Source organism: Dryobates pubescens, chromosome 18, assembly GCF_014839835.1.
Source record: "Dryobates pubescens isolate bDryPub1 chromosome 18, bDryPub1.pri, whole genome shotgun sequence".
NCBI classification, from domain to species: Eukaryota; Metazoa; Chordata; class Aves; order Piciformes; family Picidae; genus Dryobates; species Dryobates pubescens.
In genome coordinates this window covers 22,459,229-22,475,561 of record NC_071629.1, presented here as the reverse complement: position 1 = coordinate 22,475,561, position 16,333 = coordinate 22,459,229, and the positions used below count along the sequence as shown (strand labels likewise).

At 59.5% G+C, this 16,333-nt stretch overlaps 1 protein-coding gene across 3 annotated transcripts in view; it reads left to right on the top strand.

Annotated features, from left to right (window-relative positions):
• Positions 1 to 612: 612 nt before the first annotated feature.
• The window catches only part of LOC104307897 (kelch-like protein 13), a 121,986-nt gene continuing 106,265 nt past the window's right edge, over positions 613 to 16,333 (top strand). For all 3 annotated transcript variants that reach the window (XM_054169546.1, XM_054169545.1, XM_054169542.1), the window contains exon 1: positions 613 to 759. The gene's annotated coding sequence lies outside the window, so the exon portion shown is untranslated. The remainder of the gene's footprint in view (positions 760 to 16,333) is intronic.

Genomic DNA, 16,333 nt, shown 5'->3' with positions numbered 1-16,333 from the left:
CAGTCCGACCACCAACCCAACCCCACCATGGCCACCAAACCATGACCTCAAGAGCCATGGCCACAGGTTTATTGAACAGCTCCAGGGATGGGGACTCCACCACCTCCCAGGGCAGCCTCTGCCAATCCAGCAGAGACATTTTCCCTAATCTTCAACTGAAACCACCCCTGAAGCAGCTTGAGACCATTTCCTCTCGTCCCATCACTTGGTACTTGTGGGGAAGAGACCAACCCAAACGTCACTGCAGCCTCCTTTCAGGCAGCTGTAGAGAGCAATGAGGTCTCCCTCAGCCTCCTCTCCTTCAGGCTGAACAGCCCCAGCTCCCTCAGCTGCTCCTCCGCAGCCCTGCTCTCCAGACCCTTCCCCAGCTTGGTTGCCCTTCTCTGGACACGCTGCAGCCCCTCGATGTCCTTGCGGTGGGACCCCCGGCCCTGACCTCTTTACTCCAGCTGCGGTCCTCCCCGCCACCAGCACAGACACCTCCCCCCCTTCCCCTCCCCGCCGCGCACAGGCCACACCCCCCGCGACCCCGCCCCCGGGCGCGCCCCCTGCCCCCGCCCCGCCGCCCCCGGCGCATGCGTGCTGCCCGCCCCCCGCCATGTTGGCGGTGAGTGACGCGCGGGGCCGGCAGGCGGGGCCAGGCGGCGGCGGGCGGGAGCGGGCAGCGGGGACGCGCTCCCGGGCCGCGCTCGGGACTTTGGGACCGCTTCTGAGCGGGCCCCGTGGCCGGGCCCGGGCGGGCGAGCTGCAGTCCGGCAGGTGAGAGCGGTGCGCGGCTACGCTCCCCGGGTTCTGCCCCGCTCGGGGTTCCGGAGCGGCCGGCGCCCCGCGTCCTGCGGGGCCTCTGCGGCCGGGGAGCAGGAGCGGGGCCGCGTTCCGTGAGCGGTGCAGCGGGGCGGCGAGGCCGGCGCTCCGCGTCCGTCCGGGGTGCTGCCGGGGGGCGGGAGCGCGGCGGGCGCCGGAGGGTGCCCTGCCTGCGGGCGGGAGCCGGGGTGCCCCGCTGGCGCTTGGCGGGGCGCAACGGCGCTGCCGGGAGGGCCGGCGGTCGGGGAGCGCCGGTCTGTGCGGGGGGAAGAGGTGCGGTGCCCGCTTCGCAGGGGCAGGATCCTGCAGGAAGGAGGGGGGCGCCGTGTGCCGGCGGCAGGGCAAAAGTGTCCCTTGCCTCCGGGGGTGGGGGCGGTGGAGTAGGACGAGGAGGTTCGGGAGAGCCGGCGCGGGGGTCGGTCAGGGCGGGGGTCCCGGGAGGGAACGGCCGGGGACAAAGCGGGGCTGACCGCGCCGGGGGTCACCCTTGGCTCTGTGCTCCCGTCCCGGCTGGTGTGCTTTGTGCCTCTGGAGCAGGGTCTTCGGCTCCCCTTTTCCAGGCATTGTTTTGCTGCCGTGGTTCTCTTCCTTCTCCCGGCACTTTCTGCTCCGCGGCGTTTATTGTTCCCTCCTCGAGGTCTGGTTGCAGGAAGGAGTTTCGGGGCTGAGTTCTGAGGCGCAGCCCTTAGGAACGGGGGTGTAACGGCAGGCTCGAACCAACTCGCCGACTTCCACTTCTCCCTGCTGGCATAGCAATGAGCCCGAGCTGTGTTTTCGCTGGGTGCTGCTCGGGACCTTCTGCCTTGGCTATGGAGAGTGTGGCGTGAACTTGCGAGCGCTCCGAGCCCTGCCTCTGCCCCTTGTGTCGTTCAGGTGCGCATCTTCGGCTTCGTGCGGCAAAGGGCTCTTCAGCTTGGATGCTCTGAGCGTGAATGAAGCCGGTGCCGAGCCTGAAGTCTGCACCAGAAGTACCTCCTTCGCCCACTTAAATCTGGCTCATCCATTTGAATCGAATGCCCCAGCAGAGCCTTCCTTATTCTCTCCCCAGCGAGCTACACACAGAGATAATGCTAATGAAGAACCTTCAGGGCACTCTCCCCACTTCTGTGATTTCATGGTAGAGCCTGTTCTGCAATCCCATTTAATACCAGAGTGTGCTGCAGAGTGGTGATAGTGGGGAAGGAAAAACACCACCACCACCACAAAACAACAGAGAAGGAAAAATAAGTTTGGGTAGTAGCTGGGCTGCAGTGTTCTCTGGAGTGCAGTCCTTGTGAGCTCTTTGATTCCAGCCTGCTCAGAGTTGGGCTTGGAAACATTTCCCTTCGCTGTGGAAGTTCAGCCCGGGTGGCGTGCTGCCAGCACACATTAGCATGCTGCTGTGCTTCAAAGCAGCAAGGCTTTCTAGTGAGCCCTGGCTGGGCACCAGGTGTCAAAAATGAATTCAAGTGACTTTGCCCCAGCCAACACTTTCTTTTTGTGGGGGGGATGATTGTTTTGTAGACTCTCCTGTTAACGATTCACTGAGCTGAAAGTCGTTGGAGGCTGTAGTTCAGCTGTACCTGATCTGTCTCAGGAGTAGTGGCTTGGGGACTTCTGTGACTTGTGTCATTGCTGGCACAACTTCTGGGGATGCCAGGCATGAAGCAGAGCAGCAGACTTCCCCAGCCAGAAAGGAAAGGGTCACACAAAGACTCCCTGAGCCAGTCTGCAGTGTGTTCCAACAACTGCTGGCAGAGCGTGCCTGGGAGGAGAGGATGAGCACAGGGATGCTCTCAGCCAGCCTGCCAGCAGATCACAGAGTCACAGAGCTGTCAGGGTTGGAAGGGACCTCAAGGATCAGCCAGGTCCACCCCCCTGCCACTACAGCAGGTTGCTCAGAGCCACATCCAGCCTGGCTGCAAAAACCTCCAGGGCTGGGGAAATACCTCCAGGGGAAAAACCCAAAGGCCTCCAGGAGATGATGAGCACAGGGATCATCTCAGCCAGCCTGGGAGGATTTGGCTTGCTCAGAGAGCAGGGGGGAAGTATGCCCAGCTGGTATCACCACAGAGGCAGTGTGTGAGATTGATCAGGAGCCCTTCATTAAGCTCCAGGGTGGCTCAGAGGGGAAGGGAAATGGAGCTGCTTATGGAAAGGGCTCCTGAAGTGGCTGGAAACAGGGTGACATTGGGCATGCAAAGTCAAACCTTGCCTCTGGTACCTTTAAAGGAGAGATTGTTTTCTTTTTGTTGTCCTGGCATCCTGGAATGGTTTAGGTTGGCAGGGACCTTGAAGATCATCCAGTTCCACCCCCCCTGCCATTGGCAGGGACGCTTCCCAGCAGACCAGGTTGCTCAAGGCCTCATCCAGCCTGGCTTTGAACAGTTCCAGGTTGGAGTCTCCACTACTTCTCTGCCATTCCAGTGCTTCATCACTCTAATAGTGGAGAGCTTCTTCCTCATGTCTAATCAAAGCCTGTCTTCTTCCACTCTGAAGCCATTACCACCCATCCTGTCCCTGCATGCCTTTGTAAAAGGTCCTTCTCCAGCTGTCCTGTAGGCTTCTTTCAGATACTGGAAGGGCACTGTTAGGTCTCTCTGAAGTCCTCTCTGGGCTCAACAACCCCCAGCTCTCCTGGCCTGTCCCCACAGGGGAGGTGTTCCAGCTCTCTGGTCATGCTTGTGGCTTCCTCTGGACCTGCTCTCACAGTTCCATGTTCTTCCTGTGCTGGGAGCTCCAGAGCTGGGCACATGCTGAGAAAAATGTGGAATTCCTTAAGAAAATAGCTAAGTAGCTCATGTTGAGTGCATTTCAGTGACATGCCCCTTGGATGCCTTTCCTTGGCAGTGGTGACCAAGGCCAGCAGGTCTGGCTCTAAGAGCACAGCCTCTGCTAGCTGAACTGATCAGGATCACAGCTCACAGGATGTTAGGGGTTGGAAGGGACCTCTGGAGATCTTCCAGTCCAACCCCCCAGCCAGAGCAGGAGCATAGAATCCAGCACAGGTCACACAGGAGCACATCCAGATGGGGCTGGAAAGGCTCCAGAGCAGGAGACTCCTCAACCTCTCTGGGCAGCCTGCTCCAGGGCTCTGTGAGCCTCACAGGGAAGAAGTTCCTCCTCATGTTGAGGTGGAAGCTCCTGTGCTGCAGTTTCCATCCGTTGTTCCTTGTCCTGTCCCAGGGTGCAGCTGAGAAGAGTCTGTCCCCTCCCTCTTGACACCCTGCAAGTGAAAGCCCCAATGCTGCTACCTCAAGGGCTGGATGCCCTTAGTGTGCTCCAGCCAGCAGAAAGTGCTTACAGTCCATGCAACACAGAAACAACCTTGGTGGAGACTGCAGATGAGCTTGCAACAGGTTGCAGAGAGGTTGGGGAGTCTCCTTCTCTAGAGATCTTCCCCACCCACTGGGATGTGTTCCTGTGTGACCTGTCCTAGGTGGCCCTGCTGTGCAGGGGGGTTGGAGTTTCCACTGCAGACCATGTTGGAAAAGACCTCTGAGATCATCAAGTCCAACCTAGCACCCAGCACCATCTGATCAACTAAACCATGGCACCAAGCACCCCATCCAGGCTCTTCTTAAACACCTCCAGGGATGGGGACTCCACCACCTCCCTGGGCAGCACATCCCAATGGCCAATCTCTCTTGCTGGGAAGAATTTCTTCTTCACCTCCAGCCTAAACCTCCCCTGGCACAGCTGCAGACTGTGTCCTCTTGTTCTGGTGCTGGTTGCCTGGGAGAAGAGACCAACTCCCACCTGGCTACAACCTCCCTTGAGGCAGTTGCAGATGGCAATAAGGTCTCCCCTGAGCCTCCTCTTCTGCAGGCTAAGCAACCCCAGCTCCCTCAGCCTCTCCCCACAGGGCTGTGCTCCAGACCCCTCCCCAGCTTTTTTGCCCTTCTCTGGACACCTTCCAGCAGCTCAACCTCCTTCCTGACCTGAGGAGCCCAGAACTGGACACAGGACTCAAGGTTTGGCCTCAGGAGTGCTGAGCACAGGGCACAATGACCTCCCTGCTCCTGCTGGCCACACTGTTCCTGATGCAGGCCAGGATGCCATTGGCCCTCCTGGCTGCCTGGGCACACTGCTGGCTCCTGTTCAGCTGCTGTCCACCAGCACCCCCAGGTCCCTCTCTGCCTGGCTGCTCTCAGCCACTCTGACCCCAGCCTGTAGCACTGCCTGGGGTTGCTGTGGCCAATGTGCAGCCCCTGGCACTTGGATGTGTTCAATCTCCTGCCCTTGGCCTCTGCCCATCTGCCCAGCCTGTCCAGGTCCCTCTGCAGAGCCTCTCTACCCTCCAGCAGATCAACTCCTGCCCCCAGCTTGCTCTCATCTGCAAATTTACTGAGGGGAGCTTGGAGCAAGGAGGGGGCAGCCTCTGCTCCTTGGTGGCAAGAGACAGGAGCAGAGGCAATGGCTCCAAGCTGCAGCAGGGGAGCTTCAGGCTGGATCTCAGGAAATATTTCTGCCCTGGAAGGGATCTCAGACACTGGAAGAGGCTGCCCAGGGCAGTGCTGGAGTCACCACCCCTGGGGGTGTTCCACAGCGGTGGAGCTGGTGCTTAGGGACAGGGTTTGGTGCTGACCCTGCAGTGCTGGGTGGAAGGTTGGGCTTGGATGAGCTTGGAGGTCTCTTCCATTCCATCTATTCTGTGATTCCCTCGTTCTGTGACTTGATCTCCAGGGCTCCCTCCCAGCCCTCAGCATCCTGTGCTCCTGCCCAGAGTGTTTCTGCTAGCCCTGCCGTATCACCTCCACGGACACCACCAGCAAGCTGTCAGGGATGCTCTGCTTCTGACGGCTGTGGTGTTGATGAAGTCGCTGTCGTGCTTGGTCCAAGGCTGGGTTGTTTCTCTTAGCTGATACATCTGTGCTGGCAAAACCCCCCCAGCTTTCTGGGGGACTGCACTGTGAGAGAAATGGAACAATTCTGAGGCTTTTCTGTCCTCTAGTAGCTGGCAGCCTGGGAGTGAGAGCCAGCCCTTGGCTGTTCCACCGCAGCGATAGCACAGAACTTTGCAAATGACTCTTAATGGCTTAGGAGAGTTGGCTTTGATGGCCTTGGGCTCGGTGCAGAGGGAGAGCTGCCTTCAGCACTGCTCTGCTGTGCTGCATAGGGGTGGCAGCCTGAGTGGGAGGTAAAAGCTTGAGCAGATAGGGCAAAAGGAGTTCTGCTTTCCTTCCAAGGTTCCCTGAGCTGTTCGAAGTCCCCACAGCTGCAGCCATTGTCAGAGCACAGTTAACTGTTTGTGACTCAAAGGGTTGCTTAAAACTGGGAGGTGGGAGCTTTATGGCTGGGTTCAGAGTGCTGGAGTGCAGGAAACTGAGTGTGTTATCCCTAGGCAGTGTCTGTGAAGACTAGGGAGAAATTGAAGCCTCACAGAATGGGTTGGGTTGGAAGGGACCTCAAAGCTCATCCAGCTCCTGCCATGGGCAGGGACACCTCCCACCAGCACAGGTTGCTCAGGGCCTCATCCAGCCTGGCCTTCAACACCTCCAGGGAGGAGGCAGCCACAGCCTCCCTGGGCAACCTGTGCCAGTGTCTCCCCACCCTCACTCTGAAGAATTTCTTCCTAGTCAAGGGAGTATCAAGGAAAGTGTGGCCAGCAGGGCTGGGGAGGTTCTGCTCCCCCTCTGCTCTGCCCTGCTGAGACCACAGCTGCAATCCTGGGTCCAGTGCTGGGCTCCCCAGCTCAAGAGACAGAGACCTGCTGGAGAGAGTCCAACAGAGAGCTATGAGGATGATGAAGGAGCTTGAACATCCCTGCTACAAAGAAGGGCTTAGAGCCCTGGGGCTGTTTAGTTTGGAGAAGGCTGAGAGGGGATCTGATCAATGTCTATCAATATCTGATGGGTAGGTGTCAGGATCAAGGTCCCAGGCTCTGTTTGGTGGTGCCCAATGACAGGGCAAGGAGCAGAGGGTACAAGCTGGAACCCAGGAGGTGCCACCTCCTGTACACGAGGAGACAATTCCTTGCTGTGAGGCTGCTGAGCCCTGGAGCAGGCTGCCCAGAGAGGCTGTGGAGTCTCTGCTCTGGAGCCTTTCCAACCCCCCTGGCTGTGTTCTGTGTGCCCTGCCCTGGGTGCCCCTGCCCTGGCAGGGGGTTGGACTGGGTGATCTCCAGAGGTCCCTGTGATTCTGTGACTCCAGTCTCTTCCAGCTCCACACCATGGCTCCTCATCCTACCACTTCAAGCCCCTGTCACAAGTCATCAGTGGTGACAGCCCTGCTGGTGGTGGCCATGTGGGAGCCTGGGCCACCAAGCAGCTGTGGTGCTGCAGGAGCAGGTGTGCTCCTTTTGCTTGGAGCATGCAGCAGCAACTGCTCTGTGCTGTCAGTGCCTGTGCTGCAGAGTCCCTGTGGGCAATGGGTGGTTGTGTTTCCTTCTGGGGACACACTGCTTTGCTGTCAGTCCCACTGAGGCTGGGCAGATGCTTCCTTGGGGCCTTTGTTTGCTCTTCTTTTGTGATGGATGCAGCTGCCTGGGGGGGAGGATGTTCTGTAGCCCTGAAATGTGTCAGATTTGGTTGGCAGTGCCAGCAGGCTCTCTGGCTTCAAAGCTATTCCACTTGGTTTCCTTGCTAGGAAGGATTGAGACTCTCTGGCAGCTTCTGTACAGGGGGAAGTGAAGAAGGCTCTGAGCAGAGGTTTTGCTTTCAAAGAAGTTCTTGGAGCTGTTGTCTTGACTTGTAGTTGCTTAAATTCTGGGGAAGGCCTGAACCTTTTGTCCATTCCCACATTAAAGAGCCTCAGGTGCTCCATGCATTCTGTGGGACCATCAGGTGCTGTGTCCTGCTCCTTCCCAAGGAGCCCTGCTCTGGTGCCCAGACCATGGGGCAAGCCTGATGATGGCTTTTTGTGCAGGTGTGGATGTGGCCAGCAGTGGAAGTGGCTGCCAGCAGTCAAAGCAGCAGGAGTCTTTCCACGTGGTGGCACCCAGACACCCTGCCTTGGCTGCTGCCTGCTGGCTGAGGCCTCTTCATTTGCCTGAAGGTGGGAGGTATAAGCTGCTTTAGGACAGAGGTCCTGTCTGAGCTGTTCCACCTTGCTAGAAGAGAGCCAGGTGGCCCAGAGCATGTGGGAATGTGTTGTGTAGGTCTCACAATGCAGGGTCCTGCAGCTGGGTGGAGGCAACCCCAGGCACAAATCCAGGCTGGGCAGGGACTGGCTGGAAAGCAGCCCTCAGGAGAGAGCCTTGGGGGTGCTGGGGGAGGAGAAGCTCACCAGGAGCTCTCAGTGAGCACTTGCAGCCCAGAAAGCCAAGCAGAGCCTGGGCTGCAGCAAGAGAAGTGTGGCCAGCAGGGCCAGGGAGGGGATTCTCCCCCTCTGCTCAGCTCTGCTGAGACCCCACCTGGAGTACTGCCTCCAGTTCTGGAGCCCCTATTGCAAGAGGGATCTGGAGGTGCTGGAAGGTGTCCAGAGAAGGGCCAGGAGGATGAGCAGAGGGCTGAAGCACCTCTCCTGTGAGGACAGACTGAAGGAGTTGGGGCTGTTCAGTCTGGAGAAGAGAAGGCTCTGAGGTGACCTCATTGTGGCCTTCCAGGATCTGAAGGGGGGCTACAAGAAGGCTGGGGAGGGACTGCTCAGGATCTCAGGCAGTGATAGGACTAGGGGGGATGGAATGAAGCTGGAGGTGGGGAGATTCAGGCTGGAGGTGAGGAGGAAGTTCTTCCCCATGAGAGTGGTGAAGCCCTGGAATGGGTTGTCCAGGGAGGTGGTTGAGGGCCCATCCCTGGAGGTGTTTAAGCCCAGGCTGGATGAGGCTCTGGGCAGCCTGATCTAGTGTGGGGTGTCCCTGCCCATGGCAGGGGGGTTGGAACTAGATGATCCTTGTGGTCCCTTCCAGCCCTGACTGATACTATGATAATCCAGCCAGGGGTGGGATGATTTGTGTCCTAGCCCACCTGAAGGGATCTGTTTTAGCAGTGCTCAGCACCTCAGCATGTTAGTCCCCTCCTGAATGCAAATTCCTGTCCTTGCAGAGTCAAGGAGCAACTTTGCTCCTGTGTTCTTGGTGAGAGGGAGAGGAGGGGCCAGGTTGGGCAGCCTGTAGCAGGCACAAATTGCAGGCCAGGATTTGTCATCCTGAAAGATGAGAGCTGTGATAGACTGTGAAGAAATCAGAGAGCCACCCAATGGGCTGGGCTGGAAGGGACCTCCAGAGCTCATCCAGTCCAACCCCTCTGCACTCAGCAGGGACATCCCCAACCAGATCAGGTTGCCCAGAGCCCTGTCCAGCCTCACCTTCAATATCTACAGGGATGGAGCCTCAGCCACCTCCCTGGGCAACCCCTTCCAGTTTTAACCCTCCTGGTGCAGAACTTGTTCCTCACATCCAATCCAAATCTCCTCCAATTTCAAACCATTGCCCTTGTCCTGTCCCTGCAGGCCCTTGGGAACAGTTCCTCTGCAGCCTTCTTGTAACCCCCTTCAGGTCCTGGCAGGCAGCTCTGAGATTTCCCTGGAGCCTTCTCTTCTCCAGGCTGCACAGCCCCAGCTCCCTCAGCCTGTCCCCACAGCAGAGGTTCTCCAGCCCTCTGATCATCTTTGTGGCCTCTTCTGGACCCTCTCCATCAGCTCCAGGTCCTTCCTGTGTTGAGGGCTCCACATCTGGACCCAGCCCTGCAGGTGAGGTCTCCCCAGAGCAGAGCAGAGGGGCAGGATCCTCTCTCCAGCTCTGGCCACACTGCTTTGGGTGCAGCCCAGGCTGCCTTGTGCAGCTGTTCTGAGGCAGGAGAGGTTCTGTGTTGTGACAAAGGTAAAGCAGATGTTTGGAGGTGTGCCAGTGCTGAAGTGTGAGGTTCCCAGAGGGCAGAGCCAGCAAGGCTGAACTGCAGGTGGATTTCAGCCCAGGTCCTTTCCCCTGGTGGTTTGTTGGGGTCTCCATGCACCTGGGCTGCTCTAGGTTCAAGCTGAATGTGTTTCACTGAGCATTGTGGCAGCTTGGATCCTTTCTTGTGGGTTGGAACATGAACCAGAGATTCACACTTGGAGGGCCCAGGCTGATGGCAGAGGCTTTGGAAGGCAGCTTGGTGCTGCAGGATGCTCATGTGCCCTGTGCCCTGAGCTGCTGCTGCTCCTTTGGCAGAGCTGCTGCCTGTGTGGTGGCAGGAGTGCATTCCTGCATGCTGCTTATCTCCTGGGAACCTCTAACCACTCAGTTATGGCTTTATCAGTTTGCTAACTCACCCTATGGCTACACCTTGCCTTGCTCTCACAGGCAGAGGCAGGCATGGTGTGGCTGGAGGTGAATGGAGGCAAAGCAGGACTGCTGCTGCCAGCAGATGCTGGAGGTGGAGCATCAATCTCAGCACTGCAGGACTGGGGTAGTGCTGCCACCTCGACCTAGTTGTGTTTCCAGCTGCCTTTAAAGAGGTGTTCCTGGGCCTGCTGTTCTCCAGCTGGCTTTGCACCTGGGTAGGAGCTGAATGGTCTACAGTGATCTGAATGACTTCCACAGCAGACTGGAGTGTGTCCAGAGAAGGGCCAGGAGAAGGATCAGAGGGCTGGCAGCTCTCTGCCAAGAGAGGAGAGGCTGAGAGTCACTGGGGTTGTTCAGCCTGGAGAAGAGAAGGCTCAGGGTAGACCTCATCACCGTGGAGCAGCACATGAAGGGTGGCTGCCAGGAGGATGGAGACTCCCTGGGTACAAGGAGTGCCATGGAACAGACAAGGGGGCATGGGGACAAGGTACTGCTGGGGACATTCCCATTGCACTCCAGGAGAAAATGTTTGCCATGAGCACAGTCAGGCCCTGGAATCATCTCCCAGGGGCAGCAGTGGAGTGCCCTGCACTGGGCAGTTTGAGACTCAGCTTGCCAGGGTGCTGAGCCAGCTCCTGGCAACTGCACTGTCACCTGGAGAGGTTGGAGCAGAGCATCCTTGGGGTCCTTTCCAAGCTGGCAGTCTGGGGTTCTGCTGCCCAGCACATCAACCATTCTGTCACTCAGCTGCAGTTCCCCCACCACAAACCCCACAGAGCTAATGGGTGAAGGAGAAGCTGCAGCAGCATCAGCAGCTTTGGGTGCTATGCCTTCAGGAATTTCTTGACCTGAAAGCATGAACTGTGCTCTGAAGTTAGAGGGAGAGCTTGTGCCTTGGCTCTGGAGGAACCAAAGCAGTGTCCTGCATCCTGCTCAGGGATCTGTCTGGCTCCTGAAGGAAGCCAGGAGGGATACAGGGGCTGCTCTTCTGCCTTGTCAGCTTCTGGCTTGGCTGTGCCTCTCGGGTAGCTGCAGTGTTAGGAAGCAGGGCTGGTTCTGGGGGAGTTTATGGCTGCCCACAGGTTTTGGGGTAGGAGGAGGAAGGCAGCAGCACCTCCTTGCCCTGGGGAAGGCCCTGAGGAAGGCAGCAGCACCTCCTGGCCCCGGGGGAAGCCCTGAGTGCTGCTGCAGCCCTGCAGACATTGGCATGTTTTTGGCATAGCTGCCCTGAGGTCTCCCTGGAGCCTTCTCTTCTCCAGGCTGAACAGCCCCAACTCTCCCAGCCTGGTTCTGCAGCCCTCTGATGATCTTCATGGACCCTCTCCATCAGCTCCAGGTCCCTCTTGTGCTGGGGGCCCCAGAGCTGGAGGCAGTGCTGCAGGTGGGGTCTCTTGTGGAGTATTATGTGAGGTCTCCTGCAGAATGCCAACCCAAATAGGCTGGGTTGGTTGAGAGAGCCTCAGTAATCACTGTCTCTGTTGGCTGATCCTGAGGAAATAGGTTAGAAAGTACTTAAGAGCAGCTTGGCTGGTAACCTCCTGGCAGAGAGCAGGGCCAAGCAGCTGAGGGTGCTGAGCTCTTCCAGGGCACAGCTGTTCTTAGAGAAGGAGATCCAAGCCCAGTGCAGAGGTTCAGAGCCTGCTTGGGAGGCAGAAATGTGGCTTCTGCCCTACAAGTAACCCTGTAAGTACAGGGCAAACAGGAGAGTCCCAGTGCATTGTCCTCACAGGGGAAGGAAGCATGCTCTGGCTGGGCTGTAGGGCTCTGGTGCAGAGTCACAGAGGTGGTTCCATTCAGCCCTGGGTTTGGAGCTGCAGGGTTGGCTGCAGTGCCAGCACAGATGGAGAATAATTTGGGTTGGAGAAGCTCTTAAAGATCATTGCATCTAACCATTCCCTAACTCTGCCCAGGCTGCTGCTAACCCATGGCCTCAGCACCACAGCTCTGCCTCTTTGAAACCCCCCCCGGGCTGGAGATTCAGCCACCTCCCTGGGCAGCCTGTGCCAGGCTCTGAGAACCCTTCCAGTGGAGAAGTTTCTTCTGATGTCCATCCTAAACCTCCCCTAGGGCAGCTTGAGGCCATTTCCTCTCATCCTGTCACTTGTTACTACAGCAAAAAGGCTGACCCCAACCTGGGAGGTAGTTGTAGAGAGCCAGAAGATCTTCCCTCAGCCTCTTCTCCTGGCTGAACTCCCCCAGCTCCCTCAGCTGCTCCTCCCCAGCCCTGTTCTCCTGACCCAAAGTGCCAGGGGCTGCACTTTGGCCACAACAACCCCAGGCAGTGCTACAGGCTGGGGTCAGAGTGGCTGAGAGCAGCCAGGCAGAAAGGGACCTGGGGGTGCTGATTGACAGCTGGCTGAACACGAGCCAGCAGTGTGCCCAGGGGGACAAGGAGGCCAAGGGCATCCTGGCCTGCATCAGGAACAGTGTGGCCAGCAGGAGCAGGGAGGTCATTGTGCCCTGTGCTCAGCACTGGTTAGGCCACACCTTGAGTCCTGTGTCCAGTTCTGGGCCCCTCAGTTTAAGAAGGACATTGAGAGACTTGAAGGTGTCCAGAGAAGGGCAACAAGGCTGGGGAGGGGTCTGGAGCACAGGCCTGTGAGGAGAGGCTGAGGGAGCTGGGGTTGCTTAGCCTGGAGAGGAGAAGGCTCAGGGGAGACCTCATTGCTGTCTACAGCTCCCTGAAGGGAGGTTGTAGCCAGGTGGGGGTTGGTCTCTTCTGCCAGGCACCCAGCAGCAGAACAAGAGGACACAGTCTGCAGCTGTGCCAGGGGAGGTTCAGGCTGGATGTCAGGAAGAAGTTCTACACAGAGAGAGTGATTGCCCATTGGGATGTGCTGCCCAGGGAGGTGGTGGAGTCACCATCACTGGAGGGTTTCAAGAGGGGACTGGATGTGGCACTTGGTGCCATGGTGTAGTCATGGGGTCTGTGGTGCCAGGTTAGACTTGGTGATCTTTGAGGTCTCCTCCAGCCTTGCTGATGCTGTGGTTCTGTGATACCCTTCCCTGGCTCGGTTGCCCTTCTCTGGGCGCGGTGCCGCAGCTGCGTGTCGGTGCTGGTGCTGCCAGGCCGTGGCTGGAGCAGGGGCCAGGCCGTGGCTGGAGCAGGGGCCAGGCCGTGGCTGGGAGCAGGGGCGGCCAGGCTGTGGCTGGAGCAGGGGCGGCCAGGCCGTGGCTGGAGCAGGGGCGGCCAGGCCGTGGCTGGAGCAGGGGCGGCCAGGCCGTGGCTGGAGCAGGGGCGGCCAGGCCGTGGCTGGAGCAGGGGCGGCCAGGCCGTGGCTGGAGCAGGGGCCAGGCCGTGGCTGGGAGCAGGGGCGGCCAGGCCGTGGCTGGGAGCAGGGGCCAGGCCGTGGCTGGGAGCAGGGGCGGCCAGGCCGTGGCTGGAGCAGGGGCCAGGCCGTGGCTGGGAGCAGGGGCGGCCAGGCCGTGGCTGGGAGCAGGGGCGGCCAGGCCGTGGCTGGGAGCAGGGGCGGCCAGGCCGTGGCTGGGAGCAGGGGCGGCCAGGCCGTGGCTGGGAGCAGGGGCGGCCAGGCCGTGGCTGGGAGCAGGGGCGGCCAGGCCGTGGCTGGGAGCAGGGGCGGCCAGGCCGTGGCTGGGAGCAGGGGCGGCCAGGCCGTGGCTGGGAGCAGGGGCGGCCAGGCCGTGGCTGGGAGCAGGGGCGGCCAGGCCGTGGCTGGGAGCAGGGGCGGCCAGGCCGTGGCTGGGAGCAGGGGCGGCCAGGCCGTGGCTGGGAGCAGGGGCGGCCAGGCCGTGGCTGGAGCAGGGGCGGCCAGGCCGTGGCTGGGAGCAGGGGCGGCCAGGCCGTGGCTGGGAGCAGGGGCGGCCAGGCCGTGGCTGGGAGCAGGGGCGGCCAGGCCGTGGCTGGGAGCAGGGGCCAGGCCGTGGCTGGGAGCAGGGGCCAGGCCGTGGCTGGGAGCAGGGGCCAGGCCGTGGCTGGGAGCAGGGGCCAGGCCGTGGCTGGGAGCAGGGGCCAGGCCGTGGCTGGGAGCAGGGGCCAGGCCGTGGCTGGGAGCAGGGGCCAGGCCGTGGCTGGAGCAGGGGCCAGGCTGTGCCTGGAGCAGGGGCCAGGCCGTGGCTGTGAGCAGCTCCCACTCCTGCCTCAGATTGTTTATTCATCAGGCAGGCTAGTGGCAGGAAGGAGTTGGGCCGGAAGATGCAAATGTGCCCGAGGCAGGTTGCATGGCAACACTTCCCAGCCCTGGAGGGGGAGGCAGGAATAAAGAATGGTGGAAAAAAGAGAAATGGGGGCTGGGGTAGGGGGTGGGGGGCAAGAGTGGGTTAGAGGAAAAATGCTCTCTCTGTAGTGACTTGATTGTTTCAGTGCCATCCCAGATGTGTCTCACAAGCCTGGCGTTGTTTGAGCTCGGCCTCGCTGGCAGCCTGGCACAGGCCCCGCGCTGGCACGCTGCTGCGTGCCCAGGGCAGCCTGGCACAGCCCCAGGGACACAGGTTGTGCTGGCTGCTGGGGAGCCTGCACCTCTCAGAGCTGCCCACCACCAGGAGCTGCTTCCTAACTGCTTAGAATCACAGAGTGTTAGGGGTTGGAAGGCACCTCCAGAGGTCACCCAGTCCAACCCCCTGCCAGAGCAGGGTCACCCAGGGCAGGGCACACAGAACACATCCAGGGGGGTTGGAAAGGCTCCAGAGCAGGAGACTCCACAGCCTCTCTGGGCAGCCTGCTCCAGGGCTCAGCACCCTCACAGGGACAAAGTTTTCCCTCCTGTTCCCCTGGCACCTCCTCTGCTCCAGCTTGCCCCCAGTGCCTCTTGTGCTGTCCTTGGCCATCCCTGAGCAGAGCCTGGCTCCAGCCCTGCACATCTCTATCCCCAGCCATGAGGGCAGCCCTCAGGCTGCTCTGCTCCAAGCTCCCAGCCCCAGCTCCCTCAGCTGTCCTCACAGGGAGATGTTGCACTGCCTGCAGGAGCTCTGTGCCTCTGGGCTGGACTCCCAAGCAGTTCCCTGAGCTCCTTCTTGAGTTGGGGGGCCCAGAACTGGACACAATATTCCAGCTGTGGCCTCAGCAGAGCAGAGGGGCAGCAGAACCTCTCTGACAGCCCTTCTAATCCACCCCAGGATGCCCTTGGCCTTCTTGGCCACATTGCTGGCTCATGGGCATTCTTCTGTCCACCAGGAACCCCTTCAGCCTTTCTTCACCAAAGAGACTCAAGAGACCTCCTGAAGCCTTGTCCAGTCCATCCCTGCCACATCAGTGTTCTGTTAGCTGTCCCTTGTGTGTCTGGCTGGTGGCTGCCCTGTGCAGACATGTGTCTGGAGAAAACAAAGGAATTGGACCTGTGTTGAGGAGAAGGATTGAAAGAAAGCTTCATGGAACAAGCCAGCAAGTAGCTCTGTAGTCTTCAGGTACTTCCTTTGCTCTGCTCATGAAGGTTGAATGTCTCAGAGGGTTTCATTCCTTAGGTGCTGTCCTTCTCTTAACCAGCAGCAGCTGGTTGGCTTGCAGTTTCCTGAGGGATGTTGTGAGGATGGGGTCATTGTTGTAGCTGGATGAAGCAGCCCAGGTCAGCAAGGGTTTGCAGTTGAAGGTCATTGGTTGTAGGAGTGCCTCTGACATGCTGCTGCTAGCTGGCTGTGCCACAGCAGGTGCCAAGTGTGATGCTTCCATTTGTTATAGTTTCTGAAAGGAAGGGAATGGGGGCAGCCCTCTGCCAGCTTTAAGTCACCACTTGGTTAGAGTGAACCAAGGGCATGACTCCCCTTGCAAAGGAGCTCACTGCCCCTTGCCTCTTGGGGCCAGCTTCTGGCTGAGCTACCTTGTCAGCCCTCCAAAGAAAAGCTGTGCATCCCCTCAGCTTCCTCAGCTGTTCCTTCTGGCCCCTGAGATGGCTTCCAAATGGCTCTGAAACCCTGGGCTGTAACTGTGCTATTTCACAGCAGGCTGGAAGGGAGCCCCCACGGGCATCTTGTCCAACCCCCTGCAGGCAGCAGGGACAGCTCCAGCTAGAGCAGGCTGCACAGGGACACAGCCAGGCTGAGCTTGGATGGCTCCAGGGATGGAGCCTCAAGCACCTCTCTGGGCAGCCTGTGCCAGTGTCTCCCCAGTCTCCCTGTGCAGAGCTTCCTCCTGATGTCCAACCTACCTCTGCCCTGCTCCACTTTCAAACCATTGTCCTATCCCCACAGCCCCTTCTGAACAGTCCCTCCCCAGCTGCCTGCAGCTCCCCTGCAGATCTTGAAATGCAGCTCTGAGGTCTCCCTGGAGCCTTCTCCTCTCCAGGCTGCACAGCCCCAACTCTCCCAGCCTGTGCCCATAGCAGAGGCTCTCCAGCCCTCTGATCATCTTGGTGCCTCCTCTGGATCCTCTCCATCAGCTCCAGGTCCTTCCTG